At 44.9% G+C, this 23,136-nt stretch overlaps 1 protein-coding gene across 1 annotated transcript in view; it reads right to left on the bottom strand.

The window, feature by feature from the left end:
* Positions 1 to 23,136, bottom strand: part of LOC126184491 (uncharacterized) — a 1,094,025-nt gene that overhangs the window by 244,576 nt on the left and 826,313 nt on the right. The window lies entirely within an intron of this gene.

The following is a 23,136-nucleotide window of genomic DNA, read 5'->3' as shown; positions in this document are numbered from 1 at the left end:
ATATCCACCTTTCGCAGCAATGCAGGCTGCTATTCTCCCATGGAGACGATCGTAGAGATGCTGGATGTAGTCCTGTGGAACGGCTTGCCATGCCATTTCCACCTGGCGCCTCAGTTGGACCAGCGTTCGTGCTGGACGTGCAGACCGCGTGAGACGACGCTTCATCCAGTCCCAAACATGCTCAATGGGGGACAGATCCGGAGATCTTGCTGGCCAGGGTAGTTGACTTACACCTTCTAGAGCACGTTGGGTGGCACGGGATACATGCGGACGTGCATTGTCCTGTTGGAACAGCAAGTTCCCTTGCCGGTCTAGGAATGGTAGAATGATGGGTTCGATGACGGTTTGGATGTACCGTGCACTATTCAGTGTCCCCTCGACGATCACCAGTGGTGTACGGCCAGTGTAGGAGATCGCTCCCCACACCACGATGCCGGGTGTTGGCCCTGTGTGCCTCGGTCGTATGCAGTCCTGATTGAGGCGCTCACCTGCACGGCGCCAAACACGCATACGACCATCATTGGCACCAAGGCAGAAGCGACTCTCATCGCTGAAGACGACACGTCTCCATTCGTCCCTCCATTCACGCCTGTCGCGACACCACTGGAGGCGGTCTGCACGATGTTGGGGCGTGAGCGGAAGACGGCCTAACGGTGTGCGGGACCGTAGCCCAGCTTCACGGAGACGGTTGCGAATGGTCCTCGCCGATACCCTAGGAGCAACAGTGTCCCTAATTTGCTGGGAAGTGGCGGTGCGGTCCCCTACGGCACTGCGTAGGATCCTACGGTCTTGGCGTGCATCCGTGCGTCGCTGCGGTCCGGTCCCAGGTCGACGGGCACGTGCACCTTCCGCCGACCACTGGCGACAACATCGATGTACTGTGGAGACCTCACGCCCCACGTGTTGAGCAATTCGGCGGTACGTCCACCCGGCCTCCCGCATGCCCACTATACGCCCTCGTTCAAAGTCCGTCAACTGCACATACGGTTCACGTCCACGCTGTCGCGGCATGCTACCAGTGTTAAAGACTGCGATGGAGCTCCGTATTCCACGGCAAACTGGCTGACACTGACGGCGGCGGTGCACAAATGCTGCGCAGCTAGCGCCATTCGACGGCCAACACCGCAGTTCCTGGTGTGTCCGCTGTGCCGTGCGTGTGATCATTGCTTGTACAGCCCTCTCGCAGTGTCCGGAGCAAGTATGGTGGGTCTGACACACCGGTGTCAATGTGTTCTTTTTTCCATTTCCAGGAGTGTACGTAGATACGTAATTTTGAGGAAACTTTTCATTCAGCAGAGCAATCGTTTCACGGGATGTGTGACATGTCGCACCAAAAATCGTCATTTTCACGTATAAGAGGGAAAAACCAATCAGAAAGCATGTTTGGGTAACGGTCGCCGTTCACAGTGACGGCAGCTCGCTTATCATTTGCACAAAAGCACGGCGTGATCACTCCCACATAACGCAGTCGTGTGCAGTAGATGCATCTCATCTTCCACAGTCATTCACGGATTTTCGTTACCCCAAAATCTGCAGCTCTGCTTATTGATGTACCTCATGCGCCTCATCTGAGAAAATTATTCTTTTTGTGAATTTCTCGTTCTCCGCTTATCGAGCCAAGACTCATTGAGTAAATCGATGTCTCTTTCCACGATCTGCAAGCTTCAGCTCTTGGTGTAATTTGAATCTTGTACGCACGCATTTTCAGATATTTTGAAAGGATTTCATGTAGAGAATTTGGTGATAAATTCAATTGTTGACTTCAAGTGGGCGTACCGATTTTCTGGGGCTTACGGTCACATGGTCACGCATGACAACAATGTTTTCTTGTATTCGAACAGAACGCGGCCGTCCTGTTTTCTTAACGTCTGAAACGGAACCCGAGGTTTTAAACGTCCGGATCAATTTCCGAACTAATGATTCGGTTGGAGCAGCATCACGTCCGAGTGTCGCACGCAATTCACGAACAGTTGCCGATGGACTTTCACTATTTTTGTATAACATTTTCCCACTTGGATACGTTGCTCCGTTCTCATCTGCTCCATGACTACAATAAACATCAAACAACAATGCTCTCCACACCAAAGCTATCAGGTTCAAAAACTGGTTCAAATGGCTCTGAGCACTATGGAACTTAACTTCTGACGTCATCAGTCCCCTACAACTTAGAACTACTTAAACCTAACTAACCTAAGGACAGCACACACATCCATGCCCGAGGCAGGATTCGAACCTGCGACCGTAGCGGTCGCGCGGTTCCAGACTGTAGCGCCTAGAACCGCTCGGCCACACCGGCCGGAAAAGCTATCAGGCTATAATGGCAAAACGGCTACCAACCGACATTTGACAAAATGCGCAAAATTCAAATTTTTCCTTACTTGGTGTATCCAGTGGCAGTTCTTTTTAAGTGTGGATAAACCCAATACAAAGTCGGTAAAAAAGTGATTGATAGTATCGGATAACAAGATTAGTAATAAACTTATGGTAATCTTCACATCGCAGCGTTATGAAGCGGGTCGAACAAGTGAAATCAATAATATAAGAGGCGAATGGAAAATTTAGAATTGTTGGGAGGTTGAGGAAAGCGAGTGGTGTTTGTAAAGGGAACCACATACAAGCCGCCAGAGTGCGACTAATTCGAGCTCCAGCATCTGGTGTCCTTATCATCTAAGCAGAAATCGGAGAGGGCTTCGACCACGTAACATGTTTGCTACTAGCTCTAGCAGCAACAAAACAGCGCGGCAAACTACTGTACCACCGTCAGGAGGAGTGGTCCTCCGAGCATCTATCCTTCTGTATCAAACACGTAATTTAAGTGCGGCTCGTTTGTTATCACATGCTGGTACTGCAGGCATTTGTTTTCGTACAGCGGGATGTCTTTCAGTAACTGCGGTTGCGTATCTGATAGCAACTGCGGGTACTTGTGGGTATTTAAAATCCATACATATTATAAAAGTGGATGTATGTCCTCTTAAAACACTGGATCGATCTCGAGAGAACGTGTCACACATGTGACTTACCGTATGGAAAGAATTACTGTGAGCGTAAGAACCACCTCCCTGTCAAAGGGGTGGGGGTGATAAAATACGTCACGACGCGCAGAGAGCGAGACTACATTCATGCAGTAGTTGAGAATGAGAGTATTAGTGATTTTCAACAAACTGTACTCATAATTTCAGACCTTTATGAGAGATTTTCTCGCTGACCCTCCCTACCCCCTCCCACAAAACGATGAAAGAAAAAGTTTATCACTCACTGCATTTTCATGCAGTATAACTGCCGCATCAAGCACACCGTTTTAATTTATTATTTGTTTACCACTAACTCCATTCGCAACACATTTTGCAAACAGTATTCTTATATACCTCTGAATGCACCAGCAAAAATATATTATTGGACGACACATAGGTAAGGTGATATGACATCATAAACACTAAGATGCGAGAAAAATTGCGGCATCATTCACGGCATTAAATTTATCACTTATTTACTACTAACATTATTCGCAATATATTTCAGAGGCAGTATCCACAAATACCACTGCAAATTTACATCACTGTACGACATACAGATCAGGAGGTATGCCGGCCGGTGTGGCCGTGCGGTTCTAAGCGCGTCAGTTTGGAACCGCGTGACCGCTACGGTCGCAGGTTCGAATCCTGCCTCGGGCATGGATGTGTGTAGTGTCCTTAGGTTAGTTAGGTTTAAGTAGTTCTAAGTTCTAGGGGACTGATGACCACAGTAGTTAAGTCCCATGGTGCTCAGAGCCAGCCAGGAGGTATGAACTCATAAACACAGAGCTGCCTGCAAACGAAACGCCAGGTGAAATATGTTTACAAATTTACAAGTGAGTTCGCGAGCAAATCTGCGTGTAGGAAGCTCCTCCTAAACTCATGGTTCGATTTCAGTCAAACTTGATATCCATATTACATGCTTCCTGGAAAGAAATACTGAGGGTGAAAGAAACAGAGACCTCATAGGGGAGGGTGGGGCGGAGGTGATAATATAGACACAGAAGGGGGAGGATAAGATGGACAGAGAGGGGGAAGGAGGAGATGGACACAGACACAGATAGGGGGAGGAAAAAATGAAATGGGAGATGGGGGAGGAAATGAACAGTGAACGGGAAGAGGTGTAGACAGGCAGATAGGGGGTGGAAGAGTACATGGACAGAGAGATGTTGTAGTAGGAAATGGATAGAGAGAGGGCAGAGGACGAGATGGATGGAGAGAGGGGGAGGAGGAGATGGACAGAGAGGGGGAGGGAGAGATGGACAGAGGGAGGGGAGGATGACATGAACAGAAGGAGTAGGGGAGGAAATTAACAGAGAAAGGGATGTAGTGGTGACGGTCAGGAAAGGAAAATGGCGGATAACAGAAAGAGGATGCGGAGGAGGAGGATATGGACAGTGGGAGGGGGAGGAGGGGATGGACAGAGAGACAGGGAGGAGGAGATGGACAAGGAGTGGGGCGAGGCGGAGATAGAGAGATGCGAGAAGAGAAGGTGCATTTAGAGGGGCTGAGGAGTAGACAGAGGGGGAGAATGCGATGGACAGAGGTGGAGAAAGCAGAGAAACAGAGGGGGGAGGAGCAGATTGAATGAGAGTGGATATGAGCAGATGGAAGAAAGAGGGAAGAAGAGTAGATGGAAAGAGAGAGAGGAGGGAGGAGAGGGGCAGAGAGTGGTGGGTGTAGGAAGTGTGCAGAGAGAGAGAGAGAGAGAGAGAGAGAGAGAGAGAGAGAGGTGGAGGAGATGGACAAATTGGGGGGGGGAGGAGAAGGACAGAGAGAGGGGTTAAGGGGGATAAGTGGAGATGGACTAATAGGAGATTCGTATAAATACAAACATGGGCATTGTCGCATAGTCAGCTAGACCCATCGATAGAACAGGCGCAATTAAAGGTAATTCTTCAATAGTGTACACCACACAGTGACCGACCAAGGTGGTAGTTCCCCCAGACAGCGTGGATTTCCAGCTGCCTGTGCCGCATAAAAATGATGCCAAACGGCAGAGGATGACACGGCCGTCGGTCGACATCGGGCGGCCATCTCGACCTGATGGCTGAGATTTTTCTTTTTAACTGCGCATACTGCGAAGATTGGGTCTCTGATGCTTTGGAAACGATCTTCTTTCCTAATAAACAAATAAATAAGTAGAGATAATTATTGCAGAGAATGCAGCGTCAATTGCAGTTTTCGTAGACACCCTTCGAAGAACAGTAACTGAGTCTGGAAGTCATTACCGTGGACCTGTTGATAAAGTGAAATGTGGAAAAAGGAAATGCATTGGAATGAAATATTGACAACGCGCTCTTTTGGCTGACCCCATTCGCACATTCAAGCTGTATCGAAGTAACGTGTTGACTGTGTGCTGCTGCTGCTAAAATGTTTGTTATATTTGTCCATCAGTTGCTGTTCTTTTCCGTTGGAATAATACATTAGTCGCTCTTTACGCGTCTTTAAATTCTTTTACTGTATTATAGCTCCTGTGTTGCTAAGAAAAATGTTGGAATGTTCCTTCGGACACGCATCGTTCTTTAAACAACACAGGCACTGTAATATTGTGTTTATCCGCCGATACCAGGCGGCGACTTTCAATTAAAATTTCCTCCTCCGTAAGGGAATTACGTAATGAGTGTCCAAAGAACAGTTTTTGACGCAAAAACGACGACATATGGAAGTTTGTATCTGGCCATTAGTCGTGCACGGGTAGCCAAAGCGCTTAAGACGACCGCTCGCGTAAAGCGGTTCAGACATTCCTTATCGTCATTCCCTTTTACAGCAGATGGTTGCTCGTATTCGCAACAGCGAATGCATTTCATGTTGGAAATTGTTTTGTCCGCAAAGACAAGTCGTCAGGACTTGTCACGATCAGGACACCTTTCAGCGTACCGCCACATCGCTGCTTGCCGACATTCGCCATAAACGAAAACCACATCCACTTTTTCGACAGTCGTATACACTGGGAAAATATGAGTAGGTCTGCGGCAAAGTTGTCTGATCGCTACGACATCAGAGCACAGACTTAACGCCCTCAAGCGCACGGGAAAAAAAAACACGAACTGTAGCTGAGGTGCGTGTTTCCTTAAATTTGGTTCCGTGTGGCAGAAGTTTGTGGACCTCTTCTCCTGATGGCTGAACAGTAGTTTGATGCGCCGTTATCTTGTTTTAATTTGATCAAGTTCCTCCAACATTATGTAGTTAAACTCTTCCTCGAAGTCTCTTTCCAACATCACAGAGAAAAGTATATAGTCCAATAAAAAATATCGGTGTCATAATTCGGCAGTTGTAATCGTAAAAAATTACTTGCATGCGTTAGTGAATCCACAACATGGTCCGCTATACTTTAAGGAACTGCACTATGACATACTTTTTTTTCTCTGGATATACAGGAGGTGACAAAAATATGGAAACACTAAAAACGCAACACATTACCATGCCTAAGACGGCGTAAGAAAACCGTAGGCATGGCCTATATGGTTTTCTTCCTACAAAATAGTAACAAGTTCAGGTTACGATGACGGATGTGGGTAGCGATCGTACACAATCCCCTCCAAAGTAGACCACAAAGGCTCAGCAACATTGAAACATGAAGACTGCGGTGGCGAGCGGAGATGCGACAGTCGAGTGTCGTGCTTACAAAACCTGGTGTCCAGTCGTCTTGGAACACAGCACCACCATTGAGGAGCAAACATTATACCACGGGGTGGTCCTGATCAGCCACAATGGTCACATAATCCTTGGCAGCAATTCGTGATTGCAGAGTAACCGTGCGGCCCACGGAATACAACGATATGGCTGCCCAAATTACCACAGAACCCTCGCCATGTTTCGCTCTTGGGACGCGAACTCTGCTAGAAGTTGGTAACAGTGTGAAACAACGCTCATCTGACAAAATGACATTCTTCAGTTGTTTCACAGTTCAGTTTCTATGGCTTGGGCACCACGTTTCCCTGTTACAGGCATTTGAATCACTGATGAGGGGTTTTGGAATTCCAACTCGCTCTGGAATTGTACGATTCTGGAATTCCCTTCGAGTTGTTTTTGTGCTGACAATGTTAATGAGTTCGACATTCAGTTCTGCAGTGACTTTTGCTCCTGTCGTCCTCTTATTTTTCGTCATAATCCTCTTCAATGGTTATCCGTCACGATCACTCAACGCACACTTTCGTCCGTGTTAAGACTTAGTGGTTGATGTTTTTCCACTCTCCCTGTACGCAGTAAAAGTCTTAGAATACGGTGTCTCTTGAAACATCAAACACATCGGCTACCTTGGTTGCGAACGCACCCACCTACGTGCTGTTGTGGCTGTGCAGCTTCGGCTACTGCTAATAATAAATGCCTTGCATTTTTATTTCAGCGCAGTGTGTGACATAACCAGTATTTTGTGAACGCCGCGGTGCAGAATGAAGAGGCGTTTGAAGTCATACCTCGGTGGCGCGCGCCGGTGCCCGCTTCCCCAGCGCCCGTATCTCATACATGTTCAATTGACGGAGCCACAGAAGCAGTTGGACGTGCGGCGGCGAGTTTTCGTACTGGAATGTGACACCGCCAGCGTGCTGGAGGGAACGTGAAATTCGCCTTTTGCTATCCGCTGGGATCGTGGCTACAAAATGGAGGAACTGGCTCCTTCCGTTAGAGCAAATGATGCTCAACGCATTGGCTTCCTTCATTGTCGTTTGGATTTCAGTTTCATGCATTACTGAAGTTTTACTTTATTCTTCCAGTGTCACATTATACTATTTAGCTTGTCAATCGCCTTCTTTGATGGCTTCAATTCTAATCAACGAAGTTTTTCCGATATAAGCAAAGGTGACCTATTACAAGATGCTCTCTTTCTCTGGACAATCAGAAACAACGTGGCTCATTTCTGCCAAATAATCAGCATCTGGCAAGCGTTCACCAGTAGCGGCGTCCTCTGTCTTGAAGATGAAGTGCACTCTCAGACAAAGAAAAGAAAGACTCAACACGAAGGAATTATCCGAATGGGGCGGAATACGAAGGCAACCAAATGATTACTGTGATCTGAGGCCTTCCCGACGAATATGGTGTATCCAAGGTTCTCGAGTATCCATCCGGTGGCCGAGCGGTTCTAGGCGCTTCAGTCTAGAACCGCGCGACCGGTACGGTCGCAGTTTCAAATCCTGCCTCGGGCATGTATATGTGTGATGTCCTTAGGTTAGTTAGGTTTAAGTAGTTCCAAGTTTTCGTCACTGAAGACAGTTCTACTCCAGTTAATGAAATTCCAGGCTGAAGATGTGTCTGAAGACGCCCTCGACAACCAGGAGTGATGGATGGCCTGGGGTGCCCCTTTATTTCGTAGCAGGAGCCCTTTGGCTGCCATCTGTGTTACCCTTGTAGCACTCCGGTACGTCGACGACATTTTACTCCCCGTTTTGTTGCCCTTCATGACAGTCATCTTGGGCTTACCTTTCAGCAAGATAATGCCCGCCCGGACACGTCGAGAGTTTCTTCAGCTTGTCTTCGTGCTTGCCAAACACTACCTTGGCCAGCAAGGTCGCCGGATCTCTCCCCAATTGAGAACTTTTGGAACATAATGGGAGAGCTCTCTAACTATCTCGTGATTTTGACGATCTAACACGCCAACGGAACAGAATTTCCCACGATATCCCTCAGGAGGACATCCAACAACTCTGTCAATCAATGCCAAGGCGAACAACTGCTTGCAGAAGGGCCAGAGGTAACCAGCGCGTTATTGATTTGCTCAATTGCTCACTTTTCTTGCATTTATCGCGAATCTCTTGCCCTACGTAAAGTCCCGAGCGAGCCATTTGAACCATTTGAACCAATAGGTCGTATTAGTGTTTTATAAGCGGTCTCCTTTACAGATGAGCCACATCTTCCCAAAATTCTACCAATGAACCGAAGACGACTATCCGCATTCCCCACAACTGCCATTACATGCTTGTCCCACTTCATATCGCTCTGCGCCCAAATATTTAATCGACGTTACTGTGTCAAGCGCTACACTACTAATGGAGTATTCAAACATTACAGGATTCTTTTTCATATTCATCTGCATTAATTTACATTTATCTATATTTAGAGTTAGCTGCTATTCTTTATACCAATCACAAATGTGCGGCTGTTTGCTGATGATGCTGTGGATTTCAATTCAGTTCGAATATAATGAATTTCCTTGAGACAGAGAAGTTGCTGTCCATGCATCAGCACGGCTTTAGAAAGCATCGCTCCTGCGAAACACAATTCAACCTATTTTCACACGATATCTTGCGAAAAATGAATGAAGGGTATCAGACGGATGCCATATTCCTTGACTTCCGGAATGCGTTTGACTCGGTGCCACACTGCAGACTACTAACTAAGGTACGAGCACATGGGATTGGTTCCCAAGTATGTGAGTGGCTCGAAGACTTCTTAAGTAATAGAACCCAGTACGTTGTCCTCGATGGTGAGTGTTCGTCGGAGGTGAGGGTATCATCTGGAGTGCCCCTGGGAAATGTGGTAGGTCCGCTGTTGTTTTCTATCTACATAAATAATCTTTTGGATAGGGTGGATAGCTATGTGCGGCGGGGCTGATAGTAATAATATGCATAAGAATGACTCAACGCTGTATTAAAAGTTATAGATAACAAGCTACAATATAATAAAGTACCAGAGGTTGGCATGGCGATTCTTTCATATTAGGTACTTTCACTACCCCCAAGCCAGTATCTAGTTGTGAATGGATATGAGTCGAAATACGTTAAAACTGTGTGACGGGTCGTGACTTGGCTCTTGCTGGAACTGTGAAGTCATAGGTGTTACACGAGTATCCATCAGGCACCGATTCAGAGCAAGAATAGTCGTGTATCTGAAGCCAGCTCCTAGCGAATGTGAATCTAATCACTGGATTGTTCCACAACATGGCAAACACTCAGATGTTATAATGTAACACAAAATTTGACAGAAATTTGCTTTAGGCTTTTCCACGTTGTGCAGGAATGTGCCGTGTCCTCAAATGTGTTCTGCATTGCGTAAAGGAATCCTTTATTCCGCCAACAGCGACCAAATTTTATTTGTTTGAATACCGGTTTCAAAATGTAATAACTCCATTTCTAATGTCCATCAAAAATGCCACATGCTAATCCATGAGCATACAATAACGTCAATAAAAAGGAACAACTCTGATAGCCGGTGCCAACTTTATTAAAAATGAAGTACATGTGATCTGTACAACTGTACAGAAAACTTGCGCTTTGATGATGGTTAGCGTAATACTTGTGCGCCATTTGACGTACATATGCAAGCCACTTAAAAACAAAACAAAAACTGGCTTCCAGTATTGTATCTTTTTTTGTCATTCTGATGTTGCTTGGATTAGCTTGTGTAAGTTTGAAAATGTATTAAAAATGGAGTTACAATACTACGAAACCGGTATGAAAATAAACAAATGTTTGTTATTGCTTAGTGAAAAACCGAAACAAAAAGAATCCCTCTTTCATTTCCTAATGTGTGTGTAATTTAGTATTACGCGTGTGATAATTGAAGCTTAATGTGGATAACTTGCTCTGAAGCAGTAAGCTAACGCTTTTTTTATGTTAGGAAAGGACACAAGTAGCCTAAAGTTCAAATATAGGCGTTCGCAAAATTCGTCAATGATGGTTTTTTTGGGTATAAAAAGTGAAATTTATATGACATAAATACACATTGCAAATTTTTGTTGTGTAGCACATGGTAAGGCAATCAAACGAATCGCGGGATTTTGAAATTTTTGACCTGCAGAATTCTGTTAAAAGGAGAAGCGTCCGCTGATAGCCCCCTTCATTTGATGTCAACAGCTCTTAGGTTCCTATAAGTGCCCTATATCTCTGTTTCTTTGGTCTAAGAAATAATAATTCCAATAAAAGAAGCTTTGTCTTACTATACAGCATATCATATGTCTATGTAGATTTTAGTATAACAATATGTGGACAGCAAACAACCCACGCATTAGGAAAGCATATAGGGTGCATGGACTACAATACTTCATATAGTATGATGTAGCGCTATATAGTTTATCGTATTTTGTAACACATAAATATACTAGTTTGCAGTGTTATAAATAAATGTAATTCAGCTATGTACACAATAGATCGCTAAGCTCATAAAACTACTATTTTTTGCGTATGTGCAGTTACTGATTGGGAATTTTAGTAGCCCAACAGTGGGGATATGCTTCGTAATCAACGCAAAAGCAATATACGAAAGGTCTTCAAAAACTAAATTACTCATTATTATGGCGAGCCAAGTAACGTTTATTGAATTCGGCACTATTATTCAGACTGAAGTGGCACATGACATTGTTTTTCATCATAGTCACGAAGTCTCTGTTAACACCAGCCAGAACGTTCAACGAATCGTTCTACATCTACATCTACATTTATACTCCGCAAGCCACCCAACGGTGTGTGGCGGAGGGCACTTTACGTGCCACTGTCATTATCTCCCTTTCCTGTTCCAGTCGCGTATGGTTCGCGGGAAGAACGACTGTCTGAAAGCCTCTGTGCGCGCTTTAATCTCTCTAATTTTACATTCGTGATCTCCTCGGGAGGTATAAGTAGGGGGAAGCAATATATTCGATACCTCATCCAGAAACGCACCCTCTCGAAACCTGGCGAGCAAGCTACACCGCGATGCAGAGCGCCTCTCTTGCAGAGTCTGCCACTTGAGTTTGTTAAACATCTCCGTAACGCTATCACGGTTACCAAATAACCCTGTGACGAAACGCGCCGCTCTTCTTTGGATCTTCTCTATCTCCTCCGTCAACCCGATCTGGTACGGATCCCACACTGATGAGCAATACTCAAGTATAGGTCGAACGAGTGTTTTGTAAGCCACCTCCTTTGTTGATGGACTACATTTTCTAAGGACTCTCCCAATGAATCTCAACCTGGTACCCGCCTTACCAACAATTAATTTTATATGATCATTCCACTTCAAATCGTTCCGCACGCATACTCCCAGATATTTTACAGAAGTAACTGCTACCAGTGTTTGTTCCGCTATCATATAATCATACAATAAAGGATCCTTCTTTCTATGTATTCGCAATACATTACATTTGTCTATGTTAAGGGTCAGTTGCCACTCCCTGCACCAAGTGCCTATCCGCTGCAGATCTTCCGTCATTTCGCTACAATTTTCTAATGCTGCAACTTCTCTGTATACTACAGCATCATCCGCGAAAAGCCGCATGGAACTTCCGACACTATCTACTACGTCATTTATATATATTGTGAAAAGCAATGGTCCCATAACACTCCCCTGTGGCACGCCAGAGGTTACTTTAACGTCTGTAGATGTCTCTCCATTGAGAACAACATGCTGTGTTCTGTTTGCTAAAAACTCTTCAATCCAGCCACACAGCTGGTCTGATATTCCGTAGGCTCTTACTTTGTTTATCAGGCGACAGTGCGGAACTGTATCGAACGCCTTCCGGAAGTCAAGGAAAATGGCATCTACCTGGGAGCCTGTATCTAATATTTTCTGGGTCTCATGAACAAATAAAGCGAGTTGGGTTTCACACGATCGCTGTTTCCGGAATCCATGTTGATTCCTACATAGTAGATTCTGAGTTTCCAAAAACGACATGATACTCGAGCAAAAGACATGTTCTAAAATTCTACAACAGATCGACGTCAGAGAGATAGGTCTATAGTTTTGCGCATCTGCTCGACGACCCTTCTTGAAGACTGGGACTACCTGTGCTCTTTTCCAATCATTTGGAACCTTCCGTTCCTCTAGAGACTTGCGGTACACGGCTGTTAGAAGGGGGGCAAGTTCTTTCGCGTACTCTGTGTAGAATCGAATTGGTATCCCGTCAGGTCCAGTGGACTTTCCTCTGTTGAGTGATTCCAGTTGCTTTTCTATTCCTTGGACACTTATTTCAATGTCAGCCATTTTTTCGTTGGTGCGAGGATTTAGAGAAGGAACTGCAGTGCGGTCTTCCTCTGTGAAACAGCTTTGGAAAAAGGTGTTTAGTATTTCAGCTTTACGCTTGTCATCCTCTGTTTCAATGCCATCATCATCCCGGAGTGTCTGGACATGATGTTTCGAGCCACTTACTGATTTAACGTAAGACCAGAACTTCCTAGGATTTTCTGTCAAGTCGGTACCTAGAATTTTACTTTCGTTCAGTTCATCGACGATAGAAAACCGCTCCTTGGTCACGGAGCCACCCCTGAACTGTTGTGTGAATATCCGGCGGTTGGAAAATCTCTTTCTCCTAGATATTCTTTCAGATTACCGAAAAAGATGGAAATCGCATGCTGCAAGAACTGGACTGTATGGCGAATGTTTCCAAAACTCCCATCGAAAACGTCAAAGCGAAGCTCGTGTTATGCGCAACGTGTGGGGTGTTGGATTGTCGCGCAGGAGAACAAACCCTCTGCTTAATTTTTCACGCGTTCTTGTTCTTAATGGAGTTTCCTACGTGTGCAGCTGGCAGAGATCGCAAAACCCAGCGTGAGCACAATTTGCTATACTGCAGACTATCCCCGACGTTGGAATGAATGCTGCCTATTGAGACGCGCGTCTGCTGAGAAATGTCCTCGGAAGCCACTCTGCGATTGCTGCGAATGAGTTGGTCGATTGCCAGGACGTTGTCAGCCGTGGTAGAAGTCAGTGGTCTTCCTTCCTGATCGGCATCGCTCTCTTGTTCAAACTATTGGCACCATTTGACTACTGCCGAACGCGACCTTGCATCTGGTCCATTTACCGGCACGATGTCACGGTGAATCAGTGGCCAAATTAGAAGTTTTGCCCACAACAATCGTACTGCCTCGCGCACTTCGACTCTGGAGTACGTTTCCATTTGCCACGCCATTCCATTAGCACAATGTGATGCACTGTACCGCAGCAGAACTGTGTCTGCAGGGAAGCCAGAACATGTACTCTATTCTGCTTGTTACGCAGTGGCCTTAGCACGCGACGACACGTGTAAGTTACTTTCTCAAGTCCCTTCGTATCTAAGGAGGCAGCAAAGGAAGTCGGCTCGGGACTAAAGATCTGCTCCTTTTCTCACCTTCCTTTGTTCCGCAGTACAGCAGCGCCGCACACAAACGATTGAAACCCTGCTACAAAATAGAGTTCTGGATGTTACCCTTTCTTACAACTTCCAACAGAGAAGATGGTATTTTACTCGTCGTGAACTGAAACTTAAACTCGCCTTACATTCATGTTTAGTCAATGTGTCGGCAGTAAGGGCCCCAGGTAGAACAACCCCGGATGTGAGTACTACTGGAATGGAAAAATAGAGTAGCGTACGGACGCAGGATTCGAACCAGGACAGGCGCTGCCATCCGACGCAGTCTGCGTAGGTGGATGTTCGATGAAAAGGGAAGTTTAGGAATTACATCAGCATACTGAGAAAAAATCTGACACTTTCAGGATGAGGTGGTTAAATTTGTACGGTCAGATTCCCACAATGAACGATGACAGACTGATAAAAAAATCTCTGTGTTGTCGTTTCAATGGTAGTTAAGAACAACTGGTTGCTTGAAACTGAAATAGATCTTCAGAAGCCTCCTATCACAGGGTGACACGGTCGGCGCTAGATATCCGTTAATAAAACTTGTGGCGAATCATAAATCTGTGGACAAACTGAGAATCAGAGGCAACAAAACCTTGATAGAATAACGGAAGAAAAATTTCAGCGAGAAGATAAAGAGATTTGGAGAGAAGAAAAATGCGCACTCATCAGCTATATAGGATCAATGGCGCACATCAGCTGGGCATGACGAAGTAATATTTTTCAAGTGGCACATACACATTTACATAATTACATACTACGCAAGCCACGGTACAGTTCATATCAGAGAGTACTTCCTATGTATTCTACTGATTTTCTGCCCTGTTCCAGTGCTCTCCATACGCGATGAGGGAATTACAGTCTATATGCCTATGTAAGTGCTCTCATCTGTCTTATCTTATGAACATAATCCCTGCGCGAGATATGATTGTGGCAGCAGATTCGTCGCAGTCTTCTTCAAGTACATGTTCTCTAATTTTGTCCAGCAAGGCTTTGCGAGAATCACGTCGTCTTCTTGCAAGTATTGCGTTCAATCTCCCCGAACACTTCTATTACACTTTCAGAAGGCCTACACCGTCAAGTTATGACCCTAACAGCAGGTCTCTGAATGTTTTCGACCTCTGTTAGCATGCCTACTTTATAAGGACTCCAAGCACTGGCGCAATACATAAAATGGTTCAAATGGTTCTGAGCACTATGGGACTTAACTTCTGAGGTCATCAGTCCCCTAGAACTTAGAACTACTTAAACCTAACTAACGTAAGGACATCACACACATCCATGCCCGAAGCAGGATTCGAACCTGCGACCGTAGCGGTCGTGCGGTTCCAGACTGCAGCGCCTAGAACCGCTCGGCCACACTGGCCGGCTGGCGCAATACATTACAATTGGTTGCAATAGTGCCTTGCATGCCATTTCATTTTTATTGCGTTTTTCCACAATATTCAACCGAATTTACGTCTTCCATTCGGTTTCCCTAATACTGATTTCACGCGATCGTCCAATTTCGTATACCTTCTTGATATTACACCTGTTGTATCCCAGAATGAATTCAGCATGGAAAGCTAAATTTTTTATAGTTTATACCCAGCGAGCTCCAGAGGTACGCAGAACAGCTCGGAGCCACTGTACCAGTCGATATGTCAAGAAGCAAAAGAGCAAATACCACAAAACATCGTAATAGTGCATCATGAAGTAACGCGCCGTAACTCCAACCACCAGAGCGCCACTGCAATAGTCAAACACTGCAAAAAGACCAGAGCTCGACAACCCAGAAAATTATCAAGCCACCAAAATGAGGCAGGGAACGATGACGTGTCCAGTAAACGGGACAAACTCGCTCATCCACCATCCACTGTGTCATAGGTGTGGACTCTGCGCTTTCGGAGCGCTCATGCACATTCAGTCACGCCGCTATTCTGTGGGTGCCACCAGTGCCATAGATAATGGCAGCCTACTGAGTTTCATTGAAACACCGACAAGCTGATCGACTATAGTCTGCGCGTCACCTGACTTCGACTCCGAGATGTAACCACCCGGATGCAAGCCGCTTGCCGCCAGCCCTCCTTCCATCGTTCTGTACAGCGCAGATGGCTAACTCACCTAAGGACACGTAGAGGGCTAAGGTGTAGAGCTGCCCTGTGCTGTCAGAACATATGTTAATGGACAACACCTACACATCTTCCTCAGTGCTAACTGCACACTCTTTTTTAATTTATTGGCTTTAGATTCGTGCCCGTACAGAAACTCGACAGCTGAATGTCAATTATGATAATACGAACGCAATGACAACACAACACCCAGTCCCCGAGTAGAGTAAAACCTCGTACCTGGCCGGAAATCGAACGTGTCCCTTCGCCTATCAATTCACGTCGCTGACCGCGCAGCTACAGAGACTGACTTGCTGCACACCTTCGCGCCAGCCACTGTTCACTGACCTGCTCCACCAGCGCACGGCACGCCTCACCGACGAACCGTGTCAGCGGTTCTCCCCAGCGTGCTCTGAGGCCTGCACGCTGCATCACGCTACGAGGCAGTTACATTACTCTGTGTATCTGATTTGTATAGTACAGACAATCGGTTGCAACAAGCTTTAAGTTAAGTCTTGTTGCAACCAGTTGGCTGTGTTGTTGTTGTGGTCTTCAGTCCAGAGACTGGTTTGATGCACCTATCCATGCTACTCTATCTTGTGCAAGCTTCTTCATCTCCCAGTACCTACTACAACCTACATCCTTCTGAATCTGCTTAGTGGATTCATCTCTTGGTCTCCTTCAACGATTTTTACCCTACACGCTACCCTCCAATACTAAATTGGTGATCCCTTGATGCCTCAGAACATGTCCTACCAACCGAACCCTTCTTCTAGTCAAGTTGTGGCACACATTCTTCTTCTCCCCAATTCTATTCAGTACCTCCTCATTTGTTATGTGATCTACCCATCTAATCTTCAGCATTTTTCTGTAGCACCACATCTCGAAAGCTTCTATTCTCTTCTTGTCTAAACTACTTACTGTCCATGTTTCACTTTCATACATGGCTACACTCCACACAAATATTTTAGTTACGACTTCCTGAAACTTAAATCGATACCCGATGTTAATAAACTACTCTTCTTCAGAAACGCCTTCCTTGTCATTGCCAGTCTACATTTTATATCCTCTCTACTTCGACCATCATCAGTTATTTTGCTCCCCAAATAGCAAAGCTCCTTTACTACTTTCAGTGTCTCATTTCCTAATCTAATTCCCTCAGCATCACCCGACTTAATTCGACTACATTCCATTATCATCGTCTTGCTTTTGTTGATGTTCACCTCATATCCTTCTTTCAGGACACTGTCCATTCCCTTCAACTGCACTTCCAGGTCCTTTGCTGTCTCTGACAGAATTACAAAGTCATCGGCAAACCTCAAAGCTTTTATTACTTCTCCATGGATTTTAATTCCTACTCTGAATTTTTCTTTTGTTTCCTTTACTGCTTGTTCAATATACAGATTGAATAACATCGGGGATAAATTACAACCCTGTCTCACTCCCTTCCCAAAAACTACTTCCCTTTCATGTCCCTCGACTCTTATAACTGCCGTCTGGTTTCTGTGCAAATTGTAAATAGCCTTTCGCTCCCTGTATTTGACCCCTGCCATCTTCAGAATTTGAAAGAGAGTATTCCAGTCAACATTGACAAAAGTTTTCTCTAAAAGTCTACAAATGCTATAAACGTAGGTTTGCCTTTCCTTAATCTTTCTTCTAAGATAAGTCGTAGCGTCAGTATTGCCTCACGTTTTTCAACATTTCTACGGAAACCAAACTGATCTTCTCCGAGGTCGGCTTCTACCAGTTTTTCGATACGTCTGTAAGGAATTCGTGATAGTATTTTGCAGCCGTGACTTATTAAACTGATAGTTCGGTAATTTTCATATCTGTCAACACCTGGTTTCTTTGGGATTGGAATTATGATATTCTTCTTGAAGTGTGAGGGTATTTCGCCTCTCTCATACATCTTGCTCACCAGACGGTAGAATTTTGTCAGGGCTGGCTCTCCCAAGGCTCAGTAGATGTAATGGAGTGTTGTCTACTCACGGGGCCTTATTTCGTCTTAGGTCTTTCAGTGCTCTGTCAAACTCTTCGCGCAGCCTCATATCTCCCATTTCATCTTCAGCTACGTCCTCTTCCATTTCCATAATATTGTCTTCAAGTACATCACCCTTGTATAGACTCTCTGTATACTCCTTCCACCTTTCTGCTTTGTCTTCTTTGCTTAGGACTGGTTTTCCATCTAAGCTCTTGATATTTATACAAGAGTTACTCTTTTCTCCAAAGGTCTTTAATTTTCCTGTAGGCAGTATCTATTTTACCACTAGTGATATATGCCTCTACATCTTTATATTTGTCCTCTAGTCATCCCTGCTTAGCCATTTTGCACTTCCTATCGCTCTCATTTTTGAGACGTTTGTATTCCTTTTTGCCTGTTTCATTTACTGCATTTTTGTATTTTCTCCTTTCATCATTTAAATTCAATATTTCTTCTGTTACCCAAGGGTTTCTACTACCCCTTGTCTTTTTACCTGCTTGACTCTCTGCTGCCTTTCTTTCAGTTTATCTAGGTAACAACGCCTTAAATTCCCATCTTTTTGCAGCTTCTTCAATTTTAATCTACAGTTCATAACCAATAGATTGTGGTCAGAGTCCACATCTGCCACTGGAAATGTCTTAGAATTTAAAATCTGGTTCCGAAATCTCTGCCTTACCATTATATAATCTATCTGAAACCTTCCAGCGTCTCCAGGCCTCTTCCATGTATACAACCTTCTTTCATGATTCTTGAACCAAGTGTTAGCTATGATTAAGTTATATTCCAGGCGGCTTCCTCTTTCATTTCTTACCCCCATTCCATATTCACCTGCTACTTTTCCTTCTCTTCCTTTTACTACTATCGAATTCCACTCAGCCATGACTATTAAATTTTCGTGTCCCTTCACTATCTGAATAATTCGTTCTATCTCATCATACATTTCATCAATCGCTTCGTCATCTGCGGAGCTAGATTGCATATGTACTTGTACTACTGTGGCAGGCGTGGGCTCCGTGTCTACCTTGGCTACAAAAATGCGTTCACTATACTGTTCTTAGTGGCTTACTTGCACTCCTATATTTTTTATTCATTATTAAACCTACTCCCGCATTACCCCTATTTGATGTTGTATTTATAAACCTGTATTCTTCCTCCTGCTACCGAATTTCACTAATTCCCACTACATCTAACATTAACCTATCCATTTCCCTTTTTAAATTTTCTAACCTACTTGCCCGATTAAGGTATCTGACATACTACGCCCCGACCCGTAGAACGCCAGATTTCTTTCTCCTGATAACGACGTTCTCCTGAGTAGTCCCCGCCCTTGGGTCTGAATAGGGGAATATTTTACCTGCGGAATATTTTACCCAAGAAGACACCATCCTCATTTAACGATACAGCAAAGCTACATTCCCTCGGGAAAAATTACTGCTGTAGTTTTCCCTTGCTTTCAGCCGTTCGAAGTACCAGCACAGCAAGGCCGTTTTGGTTAATGTTACAAGGCCAGATCAGTCAATCATTCAGACTACTGCCCCTGCAACTACTGAAAAGGCTGCTGCCCCTCTTCAGGAACCACACGTTTGTCTGACCTCTGGACAGATACCCCTTCGTTGTGGTTGCCCTACGATACAGCTATCTGTATCGCTGAGGCGCCGACCGCGGGGCCCGTGCGGTTCTAGGTACTTCAGTCCGGACCCGCGTGACTGCTACTATCGCAGGTTCGAATCCGGCCTCGGGCATAGATGTATGTCATGTCCTTAGGTTAGTTAGGTTTAAGTAGTTTTAAGTTCTAGGGGACTGATGCCCTCAGATATTAAGTCCCATACTGCTCAGAGCCATCTAAACCATTTTTGTCGCTGTGGCACGCCAGCCTCCCCACCAACGGCAAGGTCCATGGTTCACGGGGTTGCTGTATTATAGAAATTATATATCTGTACGGCTGCTGGCTCACAACCATGTTAAAAAAGGAAAAAAGCCTTCTGCGAATAAAATGTCATTCCGGATATCACTTCGTTGCTAGCGACTCCTGGTGTATTACCTGACCATTCCCACATCTCCACTCGGCTCCCTAACCCGTAGAGGCACTGTCCAACCTGGGCATCTTTACTCGTAAATACTTATACTAAGTACTTATAGCATGTGACATGCTCTAAATGTTGGCCATTGCCCACTGATTTTGTAGTCAGATGCTATGAGGTTCTACGTCTTCGTTATAGGCATGTCTTACATGTATCTACACTTAAAGTTGTCATTCAGATGTGGTTCCAAGGATTGGTTCTGAGGAAGGAGGGGGGTGGGGTGGGGGCGAGGTCACTGTTTCCCACTGTCTCTCTGTCTCATGAATCCCAATAAAAACATAGAAATTGCCGTCAACCCACATTTAACCTATCACAGATGTCTAGGATTTTTAAAAAATAAAAACAAAATGTAAAAAAAATTGTGATATTATTACAATAATTTGTTTACGTAAGTACTCAGTACAATGTTTTTTTTCTTTTTTTTAAAGTGGACAGATGGAGGGAATATTTTGAAGAGTTGCTCAATGTAGGTGAAAATACGATCAGTAATGTTTCAGATTTCGAGGCAGAATGGGATAGGAATGATGATGGAAATAGGATCACATTTGAGGAGGTGGAGAAAATGGTCAATAGATTGCAGTGCAATAAAGCAGCTGGGGTGGATGAAATTAAGTCGGAACTTATCAAATACAGTGTGATGTCAGGTCTTAAATGGCTACACAGGATAATTGAAATGGCCTGGGAGTCGGGACAGGTTCCATCAGACTGGACAAAAGCAGTAATCACACCAATCTTTAATCATGGAAACAGAAAAGATTGTAACAATTACAGAGGTATCTCTTTAATCAGCGTTGTGGGTAAAATCTTCTCAGGTATTGTTGAAAGGAAAGTGCGAGTATTACTTGAGGACCAATTGGATGAAAATCAGTGTGGGTTTAGGCCTCTTAGAGGTTGTCAGGACCAGATCTTTAGCTTGCGGCAAATAATGGGGAAGTGTTATGAGTGGAACAGGGAATTGTATCTATGCTTTATAGATCCAGAAAAGGTATATGACCGGGTTCCTATGAGGAAGTTATTGTCTGTTCTACGAGATTATGGAATAGGAGGCAAACTTTTGCAAGCAATTAAAGGTCTTTACATGGATAGTCGGGCAGCAGTTAGAGTTGACGGTAAATTTAATTCATCGTTCAGAGTAATTTCAGGGGTAAGACAAGGCTGCAACCTGTCTCCACTGTTGTTCATATTATTTATGGATCATATGTTGAAAACAATAGACTGGCTGGGTGAGATTAAGATATGTGAACACAAAATAAGTAGTCTTGCATATGCGGATGACTTAGTTGTGATGGCAGATTCGATTGAAAGTTTGCAAAGTAATATTTCAGAGCTAGATCAGAAATGTAAGGACTATGGTATGAAGATTAGCATCTCCAAAACGAAAGTAATGTCAGTGGGAAAGAAATATAAACGGATTGAGTGCCAAATAGGAGGAACAAAGTTAGAACAGGTGGACGGTTTCAAGTACTTAGGATGCATATTCTCACAGGATGGCAACATAGTGAAAGAACTGGAAGCGAGGTGTAGCAAAGCTAATGCAGTGAGTGCTCATCTACGATCTACTCTCTTCTGCAAGAAGGAAGTCAGTACCAAGACTAAGCTATCTGTGCACCGTTCAATCTTTCGACCAACTTTGTTGTATGGGAGCGAAAGCTGGGTGGATTCAGGTTACCTTATCAACAAGGTTGAGGTTACGGATATGAAAGCAGCTAGGATGACTGCAGGTACTAGTAGATGGGAACAATGGTAGGAGGGTGTCCACAATGAGGAAATCAAAGAAAAACTGGGAATGAACTCTATAGATGTAGCAGGCAGGGCGAACAGGCTAGGATGGTGGGGTCATGTTACACGCATAGGAGAAGCAAGGTTACCCAAGAGACTCATGGGTTCAGTAGTAGCGGGTAGGAGGAGTCGGGGCAGACCAACGAGAAGGTACCTGGATTCGGTTAAGAATGATTTTGAAGTAACAGGTTTAACATCAGAAAAGGCACCAATGTTAGCACTGAATAGGGGATCATGGAGGAATTTTATAAGGGGGCTATGCTCCAGACTGAACGCTGAAAGGCATAATCAGTCTTAAATGATGATGATGATTAAAGTGGTCATGACACGCTGCGCCCCGCCCCCTCCACTCTTCCTTGGATCCACGCCTGTTGCCACTCGTTACACTAGCTGAAAGTTTTGTCTGTTCCTTCTAAATGGTTCAAATAGCTCTGAGCACTATGGGACTCAACTTCTGAGGTCATTAGTCCCCTAGAACTTAGAACTAGTTAAACCTAACTAACCTAAAGACATCACACACATCCATGCCCGAGGCAGGATTCGAACCTGCGACCGTAGCGGTCTCGCGGTTCCAGATTGCAGCGTCTAGAACCGCACGGCCACTTCGTCCGGCTCTGTTCTTTCTGAATTACCTTACGATCGGCCAGGGACAATACTTTCCTGTGCGTAACAGCGGCCGGCCGCTATGGCCGAGCGGTTCTAGGCGCTTCAGTTTGGAACTGCGCTGCTGCTACGGTCGCAGGCTCGAATCCTTTCTCGGGCATGGATGTGTGTGATGTCCTTTGGTTAGGTTTACGTAGTTCTAAGTCTAGTGGACTGATTACCTCAGATGTTAAGTCCCATAGTGCTTTGAGCCATTTGAACCATTTAGAAGGAACAGACAAAACTTTCAGCTGGTGTAACGAGTGGCAACAGGCGTGGATCCAAGGAAGAGTGGAGGGGGCGGGGCGCAGCGTGTCATGACCACTTTAATCATCATCATCATCATCTGATAATTCGTTTGTTTACGTTGGGAACATTGGAGGCGCTATTACGCTTCCCAGGGCTACATCCGGTTACAGTGTCAAATGTCTGCAAAGAAAATCACATTTCTGCGAAGAAATTCGGTACGGCCGTGTGTCAGTTAGTAGCGGCGTCGTGCTACGTTGTCGAACGCCTTTGGGAAATGTAGGAA

Source organism: Schistocerca cancellata, chromosome 4 (genome assembly GCF_023864275.1).
Source record: "Schistocerca cancellata isolate TAMUIC-IGC-003103 chromosome 4, iqSchCanc2.1, whole genome shotgun sequence".
Taxonomy (NCBI): Eukaryota; Metazoa; Arthropoda; class Insecta; order Orthoptera; family Acrididae; genus Schistocerca; species Schistocerca cancellata.
The sequence above is the reverse complement of the archived record's forward strand: the minus strand, read 5'-3'. Positions and strand labels throughout refer to the sequence as shown.